The sequence below is a fragment of the Dermochelys coriacea genome, chromosome 18, assembly GCF_009764565.3.
Source record: "Dermochelys coriacea isolate rDerCor1 chromosome 18, rDerCor1.pri.v4, whole genome shotgun sequence".
NCBI classification, from domain to species: Eukaryota; Metazoa; Chordata; order Testudines; family Dermochelyidae; genus Dermochelys; species Dermochelys coriacea.
Genome location: NC_050085.1, coordinates 2,389,795 through 2,406,030, shown reverse-complemented (window position 1 = coordinate 2,406,030; position 16,236 = coordinate 2,389,795). Strand labels below are relative to the sequence as shown.

At 51.4% G+C, this 16,236-nt stretch overlaps 1 protein-coding gene and 1 pseudogene across 5 annotated transcripts in view; one reads left to right on the top strand and one right to left on the bottom strand.

The window, feature by feature from the left end:
• Nucleotides 1-16,236, top strand: part of PHC2 (polyhomeotic homolog 2) — a 141,679-nt gene that overhangs the window by 47,838 nt on the left and 77,605 nt on the right. The gene's annotated exons all lie outside the window — the stretch shown is intronic.
• On the bottom strand, nucleotides 10,853-12,719 carry LOC119845219 (annotated as a pseudogene).

The window sequence follows — 16,236 nt, the reverse complement described above, 5'->3', positions numbered from 1 at the left end:
GTGGCCTCAGAGAAAGCTGGTCTGGGAGATCACAGCCAGCACTTAATCATTCTTGGCTGTGATTAAATAAAATGAGAACAGATGCCATGGCATGAAAGAGGGATTGTGGGGAGGGGGTTCCTTCCAGGGCAGGAGCCTTTTATCCAGGGCTGCTCACCAGGTGCCGCCCGTCCGTCCCGAAGCCTCTTGTTCTGACATTCCTGGGCAGTAAGAAATGCAAATGTTATTACTGCTTGCCCCAGCCCGGCGGGCGTGTTTCCTGGCCAGGCCCCCCAGCCGGCCAGGCCCCCCTCCCCCTGCCCCATCCCCACCAGGAAACAGGACCCAGACCCCGGCTGCCTTTGAAGTGTGTTTGTGTAAGAAAGGCAGCAGGCCTGCGCCCCTTGTTTGGGGGAGGAGCTGGGCCGCGGCTGGGGAGGTGTGAGGAGAAGGGTCGGAGATGGGGAGAGACGGAGCCGGGTGGGCGCAGGCAGCAGGGATCAGGGCTGCGGTGAGTGTCGTCCCTCATGGTTTGCGCGGTGCTCAGGGAGATGCCCTGGGGTCTCAGAGCAGAGCTTGAGCCAGGGGACTGTGGAAGGGGGTGTGTGGAAAGGACAGACCGAAGGGAGAAGACTGTGTGGGGACCAGGCCTGGGAAGATCTGCAATAATGTGGGGAGAGGGAGGTTGGGATGTTAGAAGGCGGCAGGGGGCCCTTGCAACAACTGCATGGATTCTGGGAGGAGGGGGCAGGGAGCTTGTCCCCATCACCCAGGACTATGGGGAAAGGTGCACTTCAAAGCAGCTACTGGACAGGCCTGGTTTTCACATGGGGGGCCATAGTGCAGCTCCTGGATCCACACTGGGGCACCCACATCACTGCATGGGCATGTACACCAGCTGCTTGGGCCCCCAAAGATCGAGGAGGGCATCCAAATGCAGGGTTAGAACAGGCCTGAGCAGGGATGCTGGAACAATGCATATAGTGGGGGTGCTGAGAGTCATTCAACCAAATTATAAACCCTATATATATAATAGAAACCACTTCAAGACGGGGGGGTGTGGCAGCCCCCCCAGTATCCCTCGTTCCAGCACCTATGGCCCTGAGAGGTGCCAACCTGTGAAAGAACAAGTGGGGGGGGGGTGGAGGGGGATGAGCAAGTGTGTTTCTGTGTATTTGTCTGTGTGTGGATACATGTGTGTGTGTTGTGCACATCCTTCGAATAGAGGAGAGCCTCTCAGAACCCAGAGAATGTCTGGAGCATCAGCCTGGCTCTGACACTGAACTGGGACCTGGGGAATCTTGGAGCTGCCCTGTGAGACTGGAGCCCTGCGGCACGACAAACCCATATAAACTACACATGCACACTCATCCCCAAACACGACGTGTGCACATGCTCACCCCCCCAAATACACACACACAGCTGCACACACACACCCAAACACAACGCATGCCCACACACTCACAAACACACACACAGTTGCACTCACCCCCAAACACATGTGCACACACACTCTCAAACACACACACACCTGCACGGAAATACTCACCCCAAACACAAACCACACACAGACACACCCTCACACACACACACATGCTCACTTGTCAGCACACAAAAACCACACACTCACACATGCCCATTTGCTTGGGGTCCTTGCTCCAGTGGTGCTGGCTGCAGGTACGCTCTCAGGGAGTGAATATTTACCTGCCCAGCTCCTCACCTCGAAAGAGTGGGAAGGGGCGCCAGGGAGAGCAGGCCATGCCAGCTGGGGCAGGTATGTGCCATGCGATGGGATGGGAGCACATGGAGACGGTGGGATGGACTGATTTTCCAATGGACATGAGGCTTGTTATTGCATTAGAGACGCCAGTGAACACACCAGCACCTTCCCAGGGGACTGCCAGGTCAGCAGCAGCTGTATTTACCATGGGCACAACAGGTAAATGCGGGCAAGGGGAGGGGGCTGGGTGATGGGGAGCAGGTGGGGCTGTGCAATGGGAAGCTGGAGAGGATGTCTCTCTCACTAGGCCAAGACTAGATCCCTGTGTCAGACATTGCTGCCTGGCCGGGTCCAGATCAGCCCATCGCAGGGCTGTTTCTTTTCCCCCCGTCAGGCAGTGCCAGCTGCAGTGAGCCCTTTCCCAGCTCCCAGCCACAGAGCCCCTGGAGTGGAGGGAGCCCTGCCCTTGTGCACTGGTGAATTCACAAGGGCACAAACACTCGCACAGTGTGGCACTGATGTTTCACAGGGCAGCAATCAATGAGGGGAGTGGAGGGCAGCTGGTGCCAGGCTGGAAGCTCTGCTGGGCTGCAGTAAGAGGGGGCCAGCAGAGCCTTTGTGAGAGGCAGATCCACGGTACACAAAGATCCACTGCCCCCCACGAAGGTCCCATAGCAGATCTGCAGGAACAGAAATCCACACTCAGGAGCCAGCCTCCCTCCATGCCAGGAAGGGGTTAATGCTGGGGCTGGTGCGCCCTGGTAGGCGCTGGTAACCCTACACTAATTCCACTCCCCTGAACAGAGCCAGGGAAGGTGTCTCTGAAGGGAGCAAAGGTCATGTGTCAAGAGGGCTCCAGCAGAAGTTTCCTTTACCCTCCTCCAGTCAGACATGCCCCCCCCCCGTCTGTCTATGGGACAGCGTCCACCTGCTGATCTAACTGCTCCCACCTTCTTCAGGTACCCCCTGGAGGGAAAGGGTTAATGGAATGTCCTCCTCTTCCTCCTCCCAATTTCCCTCTTCTCGCCAGTGGGGCAAGTCTGCAGCCTTCGCTCAGACTCCTGCCAGGGGGAGCTGGGCTCAGCCCAAAGGGGTGGGGTTGGGAAGTCTTAGAATGAAGTGGGGCCTGGGGCTTGTAAGCCGGGGCCCCTCTCCCTGGATGAATCCCGGGGCTGTGTGCATGCTGCAGGTCCTTTGGGGGGCGGTGTTCCAGATCAGTTCCAGGTGGGGTGCTCCCTGGCCCAATGCTGGGGCTGTGTGTGCACTGTAGGTCCTTTGGGGGGGCAGTGTTCCGGTCCAGTTACAGGTGGGGTGTAAATTGGTGTCGTTCCGTTGGATAAATGGGCCAGATCCCCAGTGGGTGTGTAAATCAGCACAGCTCCAGTGAAGCCAATGGAATGAAACAGGTTTATACCAGCTGGGTGTCTGGCCTGCTGACACTGAACTCAAAGGCGTCTGGATTTGGGGAGAGAGAACCCTTGTACTGGTTGCGGTGAATTGCTTGGGCTATTGCACATCTCCCATTGCCAGGGTGAATGGATCAACCCTCCTTCCTGCTCTGCCTGCCCTTCTTTGGGGCGGGCGTTTGGGAATAGAGCAGGTTGGGGGCTGAGAGGGGACCAGAGCATTCACCCCACTTTAGAGTTAGCAGCATAGCAGCCAAACAGTTAGAGCCCTGTGCAGATACAAAAATGTGGATCTGCATCCTCCAGGATCAACTTGCGATCCGTCCCGCGATCCGCTAGCCGTCTTTTTTCATAGATACTAAGGTCAGAAGGGACCATTCTGATCATCTAGTCCGACCTCCTGCACAGCGCAGGCCACAGAATCTCACCCACCCACTCCTACGAAAAACCTCACCCATGTCTGAGCTATTGAAGTCCTTAAATCATGGTTCAAAGACTTCAAGGAGCAGAGAAGCCTCCCTCAAGTCAACCATGCCCCATGCTACAGAGGAAGGCGAAAAACCTCCAGGGCCTCTCCAATCTGCCCTGGAGGAAAATTCCTTCCCGACCCCAAATATGGCGATCAGCTAAACCTTGAGCATATGGGAAAGATTCACCAGCCACATACTACAGAAAATTCTTTCATGGGTAACTCAGATCCCACCCATCTAATATCCCATCTCAGGGGATTAGGCCTATTTACCATGAATATTTAAAGATCAATTACTTACCAAAATCCCATTATCCCATCATACCATCTCCTCCATAAACTTATCAAGTAGAATCTTAAAGCCAGATAGATCTTTTGCCCCCACTGCTTCCCTTGGAAGGCTATTCCAAAACTTCACTCCTCTGATGGTTAAAAACCTTCGTCTGATTTCAAGTCTAAACTTCCTGGTGGCCAGTTTATACCCATTTGTTCTTGTGTCCACATTGGTGCTGAGCTTAAATAATTCATCTCCCTCTCCTGTATTTATCCCTCTGATATATTTATAGAGAGCAATCATATCTCCCCTCAACCTTCTTTTAGTTAGGCTAAACAAGCCAAGCTCCTTAAGTCTCCTTTCATAAGACAAGTTTTCCATTCTTCGGATCATCCTAGTAGCCCTTCTCTGTACCTGCTCCGGTTTGAATTCATCCATTTTAAACATGGGAGACCAGAACTGCACACAGTATTCCAGGTGAGATCTCACCAGTGCCTTGTATAATGGTACTAAAACCTCCTTATCCCTACTGGAAATGCCTCTCCTGATGCATCCCAAAACCGCGTTAGCTTTTTTCACAGCCATATCACATTGGCAGCTCATAGTCATCCTATGATCAACCAATACTCCAAGGTCCTTCTCCTCTTCCCTTACTTCTAATTGATGCGTCCCCAACTTATAACTAAAATTCTTGTTATTAATCCCTGAATGCATAACCCTACACTTCTCACTATTAAATTTCATCCTATTACCATTACTCCAGTTTACAAGATCATCCAGATCCTCCTGTATAATATCCTGATCCTTCTCCGAATTGGCAATACCTCCCAGCTTTGTATCATCTGCAAACTTTATTAGCACACTCCCACTTTTTGTGCCAAGGTCAGTAATAAAAAGATTAAATAAGGTTCTTTTACCTGTATCCGCACCCACAGCAGCAAGCCATCTCACAAGTGCTGGGGCAGGGGGAAGGAAAGGGAGCAAGTGGGGGAGGGGGGTCTTGCAGGGAAAAGGCAGCATGAGGGTGGAGTCTGGGAGTAAGGGACAGTGTGGGGGCATGGTCTCAAGGAGAAGGGCGGCATGGAGGGGGGCAGCTGGGGCAGAAGGGGCATCCCATTGCATGCTGTTCCTGGGGCTCACCAGCGATGGCACATGGCAGCAGCAGTGCGTGTTGCCTCACAGTGGGGCAGAAAGGTGGGGCTCCGGGGCCCCGCCCGCTCCCAATCCCTATGTCTGGGGGCAGGCCCTGCTGCCCACGAGCCGTCGTGCCAGGTCCAGGAATGGGAGCGCGGCCAGTGCTGCTGGGCCGGGCCATGGTGGGGAGGCTGGCGCTGCCCAAGGGGCCTGAGCTGCTGGATAGGAAGCGGCGTGGCGAGCGGGTGCTGGACAGCCCCGACTCCAACCTGCTGCCCAGCCCCAGCCATTGGCTGCTGCTGCCGGCCCCAAGCGCACTGTGCCCCCCGAGCTGGACGCCACGGGCAAGGCGCAGCCGGTGAATATGGCCTTGCGCAGCTGTATCCACATCCAGTCCACTCTCCGCAAAAATGGCCCGTGGATATCTGCGGATTTGCAGGTCTCTACAACCCGTTGCCCTGGAAGTTCTCCCCTGGGTTTAGTCCCTCTGCTCGCTAGGTCGGCGTGCCTGAGGCCGGCCTGGGGGAAAAGCTGTTCGGCAGGGCCGCCAGTGCAGGTGCTCCAGCCCCAGAGCTTTTGAAGGGTTGGCCCAGCTTTGGCACTGACTGTGTTTGAGATGGACAAGGGGGGAGGTAGAAAAGGGCAAGTGGGGAGGCCTCTGCTAGGTCGGTTAATTTACTTCAGCCCCTGCTCTGATGCAGACACTGATTAACCCATTGGGGATCCCAGTGTGATTCTGCAGCAGCAAGCATGGTGTGACATCCCTGCCTGGGCTCCCGGTGTGGGGCAGCCCCTGCCAGACATGCAAAGAGAACAGCAGGGTGGCAGCCTCCTGCACTTCCACTGAGGGATCAGGAGATAACCAGGTATGGGGCCAGTACAGGTCCAAGATCACATATCCCAGCATGTTTGTGCATAAGCAGGAGAGGAAAGAGCAGCTTTATGCATCTCTCAAGCTGCTCCTGCAGCCCATGTCCCCATGGTGTCTGAACACCTTGCAGTCCCCGGGGGGTTAATTCTTGCTGCGCCCTACATGTGTGGAAGGATTGTCTCTATTGCACAGTTGGGGAATTGAGGCCCAGAAAGGCTAAGTGAGTTGCCCAAGAGCCCACTGCTCCATGGCAGATCTGAACCCAGAGCCCCTGGCTCCAAGCCACTGCCTTTACCATGGCAGCCCTTGGATGAAAAAGGCCCTTTAAGCCATCATGGCCACCCCCTCCATGAGGCTAGCTCATCCCCAGGGCTGTATCCAGCTAGCTTTATATATCCTAAGTGGAGGGCTCCCAGCCCTCCCTTTGGAGGCGATCCTGCTGGATCTATCTGGAAGTCCTCCCTGAGATTCAGTCTTTGTTAATTTCACCCATTGTCCTTGTCTGTGCCCCCTCAAACATTCTCTCCCTCCTTTTCCAGGGCTTGTACTGGGTCTCGTGTATCTGGGAAAGCAGGCTCTGCTGGCCCCCCGTAACTCATACCACTGGTTACGTCTCTTCTGTATTTGGCCCCCAGTCTCCAGAGCTGGTCCAGTCCCACATCCTACAATCCCTTCTCATCCAAGGCAGCCAGTCTCTGCAATGTGACAGTGGGGTCCGCAGCCTACACGGGGGAGAAATATCCTGCATGAATGGGTGCCTGGGCAGGGTTAGGTGTGTCCCTGCCCTGCCATTTACATTGTGCAAAGTAGGCACAGAGCGCTAGCCAAGCCAGGACTCTCCCCTAGCTTGCCCGGGCATTAGTGCCTGGCACCCACTTGGCCCAGGTGCAGATAGCCCCACAAGGAGCAGGGCAGTGGGGTTCTGGCTCTTGGACCTCACAGGCTCCTCTCACTGGCACACTGACGCCTTCGTGTCCACGAGAAGGAGAAATTAAATCAGCGCTAGCTGTTGGGTGAGCAGAGGGTGATGAGGGCCCTGGCTGAGTCTGTCACAATCCCTTGCGTTTCTGGAGGCACTTTGGTTTTCCCTCTGCTCTCGATCTGTCTCCATGGCATGTGTTCCGACTCATGCCCAACACAACAGGTGCAGCAGGGTGTCCAGCATGTGGCTGTTTTCACCAGCAGTTAAAGCCAATCCTCAGCCAGCACCAAGGAACCAAATGTAATGTTCTGCTCCTGGAGCAGGTTGGTTGGCAGCAGCAGGACTGAACCTGGGGCCTCAGGATCTAAAAGCATGAGTGATTCCTGCCTGGGCTAAAAGACTGGTCTCCTTGAACCTGGTCTGTGATGGTCTCATCAGCCTCCATATGTGCCCCAGTCTCCACTAGTGGGAGACAGAGCAACAAGCAGGGTGGGTGGGGGTTACTCAAACCACACCTAAACTTTGGAGCTGGATCTGCATTGTGCCAGTTCAGATATTGGGGTGCCCACTCCAGAGACTTCAGGACCCAGTGCTCCATGTTCCAACACAATCCACTGGCTGGAAGTTGAAACTGGAAATAAGGCATACATTTTTTAACAGTGACAGTAATTAACCATTGGAACTATTTGCCAAGGATCGTGGTGGATTCTCCATCAGTGACAATTTTTAAATCAAGACTAGATGTTTCTGTAAAAACTCTGCTCTAGGAATTATTGTGGGACAGGTCTCTGGCCTATGTTGTACAGAGGTCACAATCAGGGCCAGCTCCAGCTTTTTTGCCGCCCCAAGCAGCAAAGAAAAAAAGAAAAAGAAAAACCCGATTGAGCTGCCGCTGAATTGCCGCTGAAGGGGAAGAGAGGGAATCAAGGGCTCACGGCTGAATTGCCGCCAAAGACCCAGACGTGCCTCCCCAATAACGCACAGAGTGCCGCCCCTTCACTGGTGCCTGGAGCCGGCCCTGGTCACAATGGTCCCTTCTGGCCTTGGAATCTATGAGTTTTCACCCAAGTGACCTCTGTGTGGTCCAGCAGCTAAAGCATGTGGCTGGGCATAAGAACACCTGTCTTCCCTGCCACTGGCTCACTGTGTCACTCCTCTGTCATGGGATAAGAGGGAAGGTCCTCTCATGGGTCAGTAACTGGTTAAAAGATAGGAAACAAAGGGTAGGAATAAATGGTCAGTTTTGAGAATGGAGAGAGGTAAATAGTGGTATCCCCCAGGGGTCTGTACTGGGACCAGTACTATTTAACATATTCATAAATGATCTGGAAAAAGTGGTAAACAGTGAGGTGGCAAAATTTGCAGACGATACAAAACTACTCAAGATAGTTAATTCCCAAGCAGACTCAAGAGGTACAAAAGGATCCCTCAAAACTGAGAGACTGGGCAACAAAATGGCAGATGAAATTCAGTGTTGATAAATGCAAAGTCATGCACATCAGAAAAAAATATCCCAAATATATGTACAAAATGATGGGGTCTAAATTAGCTGTTACCACTCAAGAAAGAGATCTTGGAGTCATTGTGAATAGTTCTCTGAAAACTCTGCTCAGTGGGCAGCGGCAGTCAAAAAAGTGAACAGAATGTTAAGAACCATTAAAGGATAGATAATAAGATGGAAAATATCATAATGCCACTTTATAAATCCATGATACGCCCACACCTTGAGTACTGCGTGCAGATCTGATCGCCCCATCTCAGAAAGGATATATTAGAAGTGGAAAAGATACAAAAAAGGGCAACAAAAATGATTAAGGTATTGAACAGTTTCCATATGAGGAGAGATTAAAGACTGGGCGTGTTCAGTTTATAAAAGAGGCCACTAAGGGGAGATATGATTGAGGTTTATAAAATTGTGACTGGAGTGGAAAAAGTGAATAGGGAAGTGTTACTTACCCCTTCACATAATACAAGAACCAGCAGTGTCCAATGAAATGAATAGGCAGCAGGTTAAAAGCAAACATAAGGAAGTATTATTGCACACAATGCATGGTCACCCTGTGAAACTTGTTGCCAAGGGATTTTGTGAAGGCCAAAAGTGTAAGTGGGTTCAAAAAAGAATGAGATACGTTCCTAGAGGTTAGGTCCATCAATGGCTATTAGCCAAGATGGTCAGGGATGCAACTCCATGCTCTGGGTGTTCCTAAACCTCCGACTGCCAGAAGCTGATCCTGGACAACAGGGGATGGATCACTTCATTATTGCCCTGTTCTGGTCATTCCCTCTGAAGCACCTGGCATCAGCCACTGTCTGAAGACAGGATACTGGGCTAGATGGACCCTTGGTCTGACCCAGTATGGCCGTTTTTAGGTCTTACATTCCTACACAAGTGCTAAGTGTTATTTCATTCTGCCTCTGCTTGGATCAGGCTGGAGCATGCCGTGCTGGGCCCTGTCATCTCCAGGGGCTGCACAAGCCATGGGCTCAAGCTGCAACATTCAGACCCAGACTGGAAAGACCCAAGGTCCCCATAGGTGTAGTTTGACTTCTATATTGTGGGGGAGGGATGGCTCTAGTCAAGCCAATGGGGCTACACATGGGGTGGGGAGGATTCTGTGCCTGCCCACAGGGGTGCCATTTCAGATTGTGGGGGGATTGCAACCATGATTCCAAGGGCTACTTAGGCAACTGAAAACTCTAGTGTTTTTGTAGATAATAACTTAGAAATTATCTGACAGGAGCACAAAATCTAATTCGTATATCATGAAAGAAAATTAAATATTAGATCCACTCAGCTGTAATACTAACATGTCCTGACATCTTGTGGTAAGTTACTTATGGGACACTGGTTAGGTTTAAAATGGTAATATCTATTCTTACTCAGATACACTTACTGAAGTCAGAAGTAATCATCATGATCATCTAGTCTGACTTCCTGCACTTTGCAAGTCACAGAACCTCACCCATCCACTCCTGTAATAGATCCCTAAGCTCTGGCTGAGTTACTTACATCCTCAAATCATGGTTCAAGGACTTCAAGTTACAGAGAATTCACCATTTACACTAGTTTAAACTTGCAAGTGACCCATGCCCCATGCTCCATGCTGCAGAGGAAGGCAAAAAAAATAAAATAAAATAAAATAAAATAACAACCAAAAAACCACAGGATCTCCGCCTATTTGACCTGGGGGAAAATTCCTTCCAGACCCCAAATATGGTGATCAGTTAGTCCCTGAGCAAGTGGGCAAGACCCATGAGGAAGATACCTGAGAAAGAATTCTCTGTAGTAACTCAAAGCCCTCCCCATCTAATGTCCCATCTCGAGCCATTGTGGATTTATGCTACAGGCAATCAACAATGGGCCACACACCATTGTAGGCAGTCCTGTCATTCCATCTCTTCCATAAACTTATCAAGCTCAGTTTTGAAGCCAGTCAGATTTTTTGCCCCCACTGCTCCTCCTGGGAGGCTGCTCCAGAACTTCACTCTTCTGATGGTTAGAAACCTTCACCTATTTTCAAGCCTAAACTTTTTGATGGCCAGTTTATATCCATTTGTTCTGGGGTCCACATTGGTGCCTAACTTAAATAACTCCTCTCCCTCCCTGATATTTATCCCTCTGATGTATTTATAGAGAGCAATCATATCTCCCCTCAGCCTTCTATTGGTTGGGCTAAACAAGCCAAGGACTTGAGGTGCCTCTCCTAAGGTAGGTTTTTCATTCTTCAGATCATCCTAGTAGCCCTTCTCTGCACCTGTTCAGTTTGAATTCATCTTTCTTAAACATGGGAGACCAGAACTGCACACAATACTCCAGATGAGGTCTCACCAGTGCTTTGTATAATGGTACTAACACTTCTCTCTCTCTACTGGAAATACCTCGCCTGATGTACCCCAGGACTGTTAGCCTTTTTGTGGTCACATGACATTGATGGCTCATAGTCATCCTGTGATCAACCAATATGCCCAGGTCTTTCTCCTTTTCTGTCACTTCCAACTGATAAGTCCCCAGCATATAGCAAAAATTCCTGTTGTTAGTCCCTAAATGCAGGACCTTGCACTTTTTTGTTTGTTTGTTTGTTTCACTTATCACTTTATTTTGTACAAAAACATTTAAGTAGTTGCCACAGCAGTTGCCTGGGTTCTCTGCACTGAGACTCTGGTGTGGGTCTTAGCCAGATGATCAGTGAATTCCCGATAAGGAGAGTTGGTGAATACAGTCTCCTTCCAGAGGCCAGGGGTCAAATAACTGTAGGTCTTGGAGAGTGCATCAAAGGTGGCTTTAGCAAAGTTGCCCAGTGTAGCAGTACAACCCCTAGCTGAAGTATAGCAGTCATCAATTCCAGCCATCATCAGCAGTTTCTTTGGAACAGGAGCAGATACAATTCGTGTACCACGGGGTGCTGGGATCAGATGCACCAAAACAGACCCACAATGACCAGTAACCTTGTAAGGTACACTATGAGGCTTGCCAATCTTGTTACCCCAGTAGACTCGTCATACTGGTACAATGGATAGTTTAGCCAAGATGATTGCCCCAAGAATAGCAGTGGCGACTTCCTTGGAGCATTTTACACCAAGGCCGACATGATCATTGTAGTCACCAATAGCTTTGCACTATTAAATATCATCCCATTTCCATTACTCCAGTTTACAAGGTCATCCAGATCTTCTTGTATGATATTCTGGCCCTCCTCTGTATTGGCTATATCTCCCCGCTTTGTGTCATCTGCAAATTTTATTAGCACACTCCCACTTGTTGTGCCAAGGTCATTAATAAAAAATGTTTAATCAGATTGGTCCCAAGACTGATCCCTGAGAAACTCCACTAGTAACCTCCCTCAAGCCTGACAGTTCACCTTTCAGTATTACCTGTTGCAGTCTCCCCTTTAACCAGTTCCTTATCCACCTTTCAGTTCTCTTATTAATCCCCATCTTCTCCAGTTTAACTAATAATTTCTCATGTGGAACTGTATCAAATGCCCTCCTGACATCCAGGTAGATTAGATCTACTGTATTTCCTTTCTAAAAAATCAGTTGTCTTCTCAAAGAAAGATAGTATTAACTTGTTACCACCTCTTGAATAGAACAATTGAAACAATTGTAGAAAAATCTACAATTACTTTCTATCATTTAGGCTACTTACTTTTTGCTGTTCACCAAGCTTGGAACAGATCATTTAACTTTAGGAAATCTCCTAATAGCCCCTTCTTATCTTAATCACCTGTTAATCACTCTGTTATAAACAAAATTCTGATGATAACGCAAACGCAGCTCCTTGGGGGTGGAAGTTTTTTGTTGCAGGAGAGCCAACAAGCAGCAGCTACGCTGTGCAACTTTTAGTGACTTAGTGGCACGGCTGTAGTGACACAGTCTTGTCGCTAAAAGCTGTGTAGTGTAGAAATAGCCTAAGGCTGCCTGTCTGAGGTTTGCATTTTGCCCCACCCATAATCTGCCCATGAAGGCCCTAGAGGCATTTGGATCTCTGCAGACCATGATTCTGGTCTGAAAATGAGGGTGGCTGCAATCTGCTCCTTTTGGTTCAATTCAGCCTGGTCCACAGATGTCCACTCCCAGTGAGATGCCAGAGCAGCCCTCATTTGGGCATCATTTGGATGATGTGGAGGTGTGGAGCCTGGAGAGTTTCCTGTCAGTCATTCAGAGACCTCCACTCTGCTGAGCTGATGGGGCCAAAGGCCGCCTGCCATCCTAAGAGGAATGACGCTCTGGTGCCCAGTGGAGCAGTTTAAAGGTACACGGCGTGGAGTGAGGTCTGCAAGGGAGGAAGAGATTTACATCCATGCCATATATCAAAAGGGAGCTCATGGGTCTCTACCTGCCTTTGTCTGCTAACAGCAGAGCAGTTCCTGGAGCTGTAAAATCCTCTCCCCAGCCCTCCTGCCAGAAACTCCATCTCCACGTCCATTTCCACTGCTGTACCCATCGCAGCAGGATTGCCCATAAAAAAACAACAACATTTGTCTGCTCAAGCCCATAAAAGACTCGAGGGATCCAGGGCCAGGCTGTGGAATAAATAAACTGGCTTCAATTTCAGCCAGGCTCAGCAGGGCCCTGGGGATTGCATAGCCTAGTGGAGAAAGTGTCTGCTTCATTGAAGGGAAAAGGAGCAGCTAATGAGGCTCCATGAGAGACTGACTCAGAGATCTGAGGGCAGGAAGAGAAGCCTGCACTGGTAATGAAAGAGGCAACCCAAGGAGGATCTATGAGGACAGATCCGCAGCCTACGTAAATCTGTGCAGCTTCATGGATTTCAATAGCCCCTTATTGGATCTGTGCCAGTTTACACCAGCTGGGTATCTGGCTCATGAGTCAGTGAAGCATTCACTGGAAAAGAAGGTGGCTGGAGCTGCTGCGTATCTTCAGGCCAAACCCTGACCGAGTCCAAGGGAGTTCTGCTTGAGTAAGAGCTGCAGGGCCAGTGCTGGGAGCAGAAGGAGACAGGGCTTGCCCGAGGGCTAAGCAGAAGAAGAAGGGCTTTGGGGGATAGCTGTGAACAGAGAGGGGGCTGGAGGAGTAGAAGAGGGGAAGTGGTAAATGCTGTGGTTGACAAACCCAGCAGGGAAGAGAATACACGGGCTGGAACTAAACAGGTCTGGATCAGCATGGCTGGGTGATGTACATGTCCAGGAATTGAGTTTTGAATCAGTGTGGAATAGCGATCAGAGCACAGGACTGGGACTCAGGAGATCAGGATTCTCCTGGCTCTGCCACTGGCCTGCTACGTGACCTAGAAAAAGTAACTTCCCCGCCCCGGGCCTCAGTTTCCCCATCTATAAAATAATGATGATGATACTGCCCTTCTGTGTAAAACTCTTTGAGGTCTCCTGATGAAAAGCACATGATAAAAGCTAGGTATTATTAGGCTTATAGAAGCTCTGGGGAATGGGAGAGTTCCCAGTGGACTGGCAAAGACAGGTGTGATGCCCAGCTTCCAAAAGGGAAACCAGGGTGATCCTGGTAATTCATTCCTCCCAAGGCCAGAAGGGATCATTATGATCCTGTAGTCTGACCTCTGTTTAGCATAGGCCAGAGATCTGCCCCCAAATAATCCCTAGAGCAGAACTTTTAGAAAACCAGTCAGTTTTGAGTTTAAAATGGCCAGTGATGGAGAATCCACCATTACCCTGGTCAATTGTTCCAGTGGTTACTTACCCTGCCTGACCGTTAACAATGTACACCTTATTTCTGGTTTGAATTTGTCTAGGTTCAGCTTCCAGCCATTGGATCATGTTAGATCTTTCACTGCCAGACTCCTGGGGGAGAGCAGCATCCGAAGGGCTGCTACATCCTCTCCTCGTGCAAGTGGGGGAAGTGGGCAGAATCTGTCTCCCCCCCCTCCCATACACAGGAGAGCAGTGCCAGTGCTGGGGGGAAGTATGCTGTGTCAGGCCTGGGCACTTCCTGCACAGAGCAGGGGAAACCAGAAGCGAGTTTGGCACAGCATGTCCATCCTCTGGAACTCCCCATGGTGGGAAATGCATCTATCTGTGCTGCTAAACAAGGGGGAATTGGGAAGCCCAGTCCCCACCCTCCTTGCACCACAGGCTGCTCTAGCCCCATTCTCACCAAACGGATTTCCTGTGGCAAAACTGCTGTTTGTTTTCTTCAAAATCAGCAAAATATTTGAGACCCAGGTACCCCCCTTTGGGCTAAGCTTGACTGGAGTCAGCCAGTTTGGGCCATGGCGCCTGCTGTGCCCTGCAGCATGGGGGCAGAGGACCAGCCACTAGTCCTGCTAGCCAAGGCCTGGGTGAGGCTAGGGTGTAAAGACACTGCAGACTGAGATCTGCACAATGAACTGGGCTTCTGCCTGGTATCAGTGTCAAAAGGCAAGGGAGCAAATGTCACGACTCTGCTCCCCAGGGTGGCATGGAGCCCGGTGTCACCACCACTCCCTGGCCAAGTGACACAGAGAACAAGGGAAGGAAAACAGATGTCATTGGGAAAAGTACAAGGACCTGTGGATCTGGAGCCTGAGCCTGCTGCCACCACACCAGAGTCAATAGCCCAGCCTGGGGAGGGGTGGGCAAGCTGCAGAGGTGGCCCTTGGTGGTTACTCACTACTGAATGAACAAGAGCTGGGAAAACTCCCACATGCCAAGAGGGTTCCTGGCCATCAGCACTTGCTTAGTCCCAAGGTGGCCGCCTCCCGGATCCCAGGGAAATCACAGACAGACACTCAGCCTGGGATACTGGTCTGGGGGAGCAGTAAATGGCCTTAGCCCATTGCAGTGACGGGAGGCTCCTAGCCTCTGAATCACAGTCACTGCAGGATCCTGCTGCTCACTCCGGACTCCACAATGGAGCTGATTTTCATGACAGTGAGAGGGACACCTGGCTGGCTGGCTAGCGCACGCTCTCTGGGCACTATCTGTCTGCCCGACTAACACCTGCTGCCTGGGCACCATCTGTCTGTCCAGGTAGTGCCCACTCCCTGGCTACTGTCTGCCCAGCTGGCACACACTCCCTGGGCACCGTCTGTCTGGCTGACTGGTGTTCGCTCCCTGGGCACCATCTGTCTGTTTGACTGGCGCCTGCTCCCTGGGCATCTTCTGTCTGTCCATCTGGTTCCTGCTCCCTGGGCACAGTCTGTCTACCTGCTGGCGCATGCTCCCTCGACACCATCTGTCTGCCCAGCTGGTGCGCGCTGGGCACCATCTGTCTGCCCGGCTTGCACATGCTCCCTGGGCAACGCCTGTCTGTCTGCTTGGTGCTCGCTCCTTGAGCACCGTCTGTCCGTCCGGCTGGCGCACGCTCCCTTGGCACTGTTTCTCTGCCCAGCTGGTGCATGCTCCCTTGGCACACTCTGCTCAGCTGGCACACAGTCCCTGGGCACCATTGGTCTGCCTGCTGGTGCAAGCTCTCTGGACACCATCTGTCTACCAGGCTGGCTGTCAGCCTGGCTGGCCCACACTCCCTCAGCACTGATTTTTTGCCCAGCTGGCACACACTCCCTTGGCACCATCTGTCTTCCAGGCTGGTGCACGCTCCCTTGGCACCCTCTGTCTGCCTGATTGGCGCATGCTCCCTAGGCACCATCTGTCTGCCCAGCTAGTGCACACTCCCTTGGCACCATCTATCTGCCCAGCTAGTGCAAACTCCCTTGGCACCATCTGTCTGCCCAGCTGACACCGGCTCCCTGGGCACCACCTGTATGTCCAGCTGGTGCTCGCTCCCTGGACCCTGTCACCCTGGTGAAAATGAGCGAGTGAGTGAGGCTGGGCGAGAACGAGACAAAGAGGGAGGAAGGATGGCATGAAGTGTGGGCGGGGCCTCGGAAAAGGGGTCAGGCAGGGGCAGGGCAAGGGTGTTCAGTTTTGTGCGAGTAGAAAGTTGGCAACCCTAGCCAGGAGAGAGACCACAAGGTCAGGCCATGGGTCCAAGCACCTGTGAGTCTCACTCTTCTTTTCTTTGCTGTAGCTACTCTTGGATGTGTAAAG